This window comes from Procambarus clarkii, chromosome 11 (assembly GCF_040958095.1).
Source record: "Procambarus clarkii isolate CNS0578487 chromosome 11, FALCON_Pclarkii_2.0, whole genome shotgun sequence".
NCBI lineage: Eukaryota > Metazoa > Arthropoda > Malacostraca > Decapoda > Cambaridae > Procambarus > Procambarus clarkii.
The window spans coordinates 44,035,431-44,041,049 of record NC_091160.1 but is presented as its reverse complement, the minus strand read 5'-3'; positions in this window follow the sequence as shown (position 1 = coordinate 44,041,049).

Below are 5,619 nucleotides of genomic sequence, written 5' to 3'. Positions count from 1 at the left end.
TGCCTCGTATGGACCAATAGCAGCTGCCTCGTATGGACCAATAGCAGCTGCCTCGTATGAACCAATAGCAGCTGCCTCGTATGGACCAATAGCAGCTGCCTCGTATGGACCAATAGCAGCTGCCTCGTATGTACCAATAGGAGCTGCCTCGTATGGACCAATAGGAGCTGCCTCGTATGGACCAATAGCAGCTGCCTCGTATGGACCAATAGGAGCTGCCTCGTATGGACCAATAGCAGCTGCCTCGTATGGACCAATAGCAGCTGCCTCGTATGGACCAATAGGAGCTGCCTCGTATGGACCAATAGGAGCTGCCTCGTATGGACCAATAGGAGCTGCCTCGTATGGACCAATAGGAGCTGCCTCGTATGGACCAATAGGAGCTGCCTCGTATGGACCAATAGGAGCTGCCTCGTATGGACCAATAGCAGCTGCCTCGTATGGACCAATAGCAGCTGCCTCGTATGGACCAATAGGAGCTGCCTCGTATGGACCAATAGCAGCTGCCTCGTATGGACCAATAGCAGCTGCCTCGTATGGACCAATAGCAGCTGCCTCGTATGGACCAATAGCAGCTGCCTCGTATGGACCAATAGGAGCTGCCTCGTATGGACCAATAGCAGCTGCCTCGTATGGACCAATAGCAGCTGCCTCGTATGGACCAATACATTAGTTATTATTTATAGCTGTTATTTAGGAAATAATATTTTGACTATTTCCAGCGTTAACTCTTTATTTTTAACCCTCAGGAGTTCTTTATTTTTGAACGTTAAACTTCATATGTTAATCTTTTGTCCATTTTGAAAGTTTGTTTAAATGTTTTTTGTAATGTTTCGGTCTTTTCGTTGTATTTCACGACCTGTTTTTGTGTAGTTGTTGAGACTGAAGAATTCAAAATTCAAATGATCTGGCGGGAACCATTCCCGCGGGACATTAAATTCAAAATTCAAATAATTTGGCGGGTAAAATTTGTCGGTTGGCTTAACGGCCTCCGTAACTGTTTTTCGTTGTGTTTACATTTTGAAAACGACTTTAGCAGTTCAAAAATATTACCTCCGTTGCCTCTGTCAAATCTCCCCCCCCCCCCCCCGCCGCCCCCCCACAACAATAATCTCCACCATCCCCCCCCCCTCTTCCCCTCCATCATCACCACCACCAGCCTTCTTCTCCATCCCCACACACCCCCAACACCACCCCCACACACCCCCAACACCACCCCCACACCCCCAACACCACCCCCACACACCCCCAACACCACCCCTACACCCCCAACACCACCCCCACACCCCCAACACCACCCCCACACACCCCCAACACCACCCCCACACCCCCAACACCACCCCCACACCCCCAACACCACCCCCAACACCACTCCCACACCCCCAACACCACCCCCACACCCCCAACACCACCCCCACACACCCCCAACACCACCCCCACACACCCCCAACACCACCCCCACACCCCCAACACCACCCCCACACCCCCAACACCACCCCCACACCCCCAACACCACCCCCACACCCCCAACACCACCCCCACACCCCCAACACCGCCCCCACACACCCCCAACACCACCCACACACCCCCAACACCACCCCCACACCCCCAACACCACCCCCCACACCCCCAACACCACCCCCACACACCCCCAACACCACCCCCACACACCCCTAACACCACCCCCACACCCCCAACACCACCCAAACACCCCCAACACCACCCCCACACCCCCAACACCACCCCCACACACCCCCAACACCACCCACACACCCCCAACACCACCCCCACACCCCCAACACCACCCCCACACACCCCCAACACCACCCCCACACCCCCAACACCACCCCTACACCCCCAACACCACCCCCACACACCCCCAACACCACCCCCACACCCCCAACACCACCCCCACACACCCCCAACACCACCCACACACCCCCAACACCACCCCCACACCCCCAACACCACCCCCCACACCCCCAACACCACCCCCACACACCCCCAACACCACCCCCACACACCCCTAACACCACCCCCACACCCCCAACACCACCCCCACACCCCCAACACCACCCAAACACCCCCAACACCACCCCCACACCCCCAACACCACCCCCACACACCCCCAACACCACCCACACACCCCCAACACCACCCCCACACCCCCAACACCACCCCCACACACCCCCAACACCACCCCCACACCCCCAACACCACCCCTACACCCCCAACACCACCCCCACACACCCCCAACACCACCCCCACACCCCCAACACCACCCCCACACACCCCCAACACCACCCACACACCCCCAACACCACCCCCACACCTCCAACACCACCCCCACACACCCCCAACACCACCCACACACCCCCAACACCACCCACACACCCCCAACACCACCCCCACACCCCCAACACCACCCCCACACCCCCAACACCACCCCCACACCCCCAACACCACCCCCACACCCCCAACACCACCCACACACCCCCAACACCGCCCCCACACCCCCAACACCACCCCCACACCCCCAACACCACCCCCACACCCCCAACACCACCCCCACACCCCCAACACCACCCCCAACACCACCCCCAACACCACCCCCACACCCCCAACACCACCCCCACACACCCCCAACACCACCCACACACCCCCAACACCACCCCCACACACCCCCAACACCACCCACACACCCCCAACACCACCCTCACACCCCCAACACCACCCACACACCCCCAACACCAACCCCACACCCCCAACACCACCCCCACACACCCCCAACACCGCCCCCACACCCCCAACACCACCCCCACACCCCCAACACCACCCCCCACACCCCCAACACCACCCCCACACCCCCAACACCACCCCCACACACCCCCAACACCGCCCCCACACCCCCAACACCACCCCCACACCCCCAACACCACCCCCCACACCCCCAACACCACCCCCACACCCCCAACACCACCCCCACACCCCCAACACCACCCTCACACCCCCAACACCACCCACACACCCCCAACACCACCCCCACACCCCCAACACCACCCCCACACCCCCAACACCACCCCCACACACCCCCAACACCACCCCCACACCCCCAACACCACCCACACACCCCCAACACCACCCACACACCCCCAACACCACCCACACACCCCCAACACCACCCCCACACCCCCAACACCACCCCCACACACCCCCAACACCGCCCCCACACCCCCAACACCACCCCCACACCCCCAACACCACCCACACACCCCCAACACCACCCCCACACCCCCAACACCACCCCCACACACCCCCAACACCGCCCCCACACCCCCAACACCACCCCCACACCCCCAACACCACCCCCCACACCCCCAACACCGCCCCCACACCCCCAACACCACCCCCCACACCCCCAACACCACCCCCACACCCCCAACACCACCCCCACACACCCCCAACACCACCCCCACACCCCCAACACCACCCACACACCCCCAACACCACCCCCACACCCCCAACACCACCCACACACCCCCAACACCACCCACACACCCCCAACACCACCCACACACCCCCAACACCACCCCCACACCCCCAACACCACCCCCACACACCCCCAACACCGCCCCCACACCCCCAACACCACCCTCACACCCCCAACACCACCCACACACCCCCAACACCACCCCCACACCCCCAACACCACCCCCACACCCCCAACACCACCCCCACACCCCCAACACCACCCCCACACCCCCAACACCACCCACACACCCCCAACACCACCACTACACCCCCAACACCACCCCCACACCCCCAACACCACCCCCACACCCCCAACACCACCCCCACACCCCCAACACCACCCACACACCCCCAACACCGCCCCCACACCCCCAACACCACCCCCACACCCCCAACACCACCCCCAACACCACCCCCACACCCCCAACACTACCCCACACCCCCAACACCACCCACACACCCCCAACACCACCCCCACACACCCCCAACACCACCCCCACACACCCCCAACACCACCCCTACACCCCCAACACCACCCCCACACCCCCAACACCACCCCCACACACCCCCAACACCGCCCCCACACCCCCAACACCACCCCCCACACCCCCAACACCACCCCCACACCCCCAACACCACCCCCACACCCCCAACACCGCCCCCACACCCCCAACACCACCCCCACACCCCAACACCACCCCCACACCCCCAACACCACCCCCACACCCCCAACACCACCCCCACACCCCCAACACCACCCCCACACCCCCAACACCACCCCCACACCCCCAACACCACCCCCACACCCCCAACACCACCCCCCACACCCCCAACACCACCCCCACACCCCCAACACCACCCTCACACACCCCCAACACCACCCCCACACACCCCCAACACCGCCCCCACACCCCCAACACCGCCCCCACACCCCCAACACCGCCCCCACACCCCCAACACCACCCCCCACACCCCCAACACCACCCCCACACCCCCAACACCACCCCCACACCCCCAACACCGCCCCCACACCCCCAACACCACCCCCCACACCCCCAACACCACCCCCACACCCCAACACCACCCCCACACCCCCAACACCACCCCCACACCCCCAACACCACCCCCACACACCCCCAACACCACCCACACACCCCCAACACCACCCTCACACCCCCAACACCACCCACACACCCCCAACACCACCCACACACCCCCAACACCACCCCCACACCCCCAACACCACCCCCACACACCCCCAACACCGCCCCCACACCCCCAACACCACCCCCACACCCCCAACACCACCCCTACACACCCCCAACACCACCCCCACACACCAATATGTTGCCACTGGCACAAAAACTCCCCCCTCTCTCTCACAAATTACCAGCCTCTGAACGCCTACTCCGCTGTAAATTTCTCCTGACCTATACACAGTGGGATGCTCAATCACTTCGCCCTGTTTTTGCTGCTAATTAACTATCTCCCTCTCTGTCTGTCTGTCTATCCACTTATGTATCTTATAGAAGCTTAGATATGATATGGTGGTTGTGTTGTGTTTATAAGGTGAGTATTAATCCCATGAGTATTTTCGTATTAATCCCAATGGTTCTTTACACACTGATATCACAATAGCGTGATGTATCAAGTGAACAAATCCACAAGGGCCGTGATGAGGATTCGAACCTGCGTCCGGGAGCATCCCAGACGCTGCCTTAATCGACTGAGCTACGACATTGTGGAAGAATTGCAACCAGAAATTCTACTGAATTGCTTTGTCTGAAAATTATAAATTACATATGAAAAAGTCGATAAAACTCTACGGAAAACAAATCCCAGCTTCCATATTTCATTTAAATCGAAAGGGGGTCGCTATAGGTGCCGATATTTCTTAAAGTATAGCACTGGGGCCTGTACCGACATGCCTATGACTCTCCCATGCCCCCCATGTGTCATCTTGACGTGGATATACACATATATTTTATCTTTATCTTTATCTCAGCATTTGATATTTCGATATCAAGTCACTTCTTGCTAACGTTTCAGAGGTCCTGATTTGCCTCACCCGAAACATACGAACCCAAG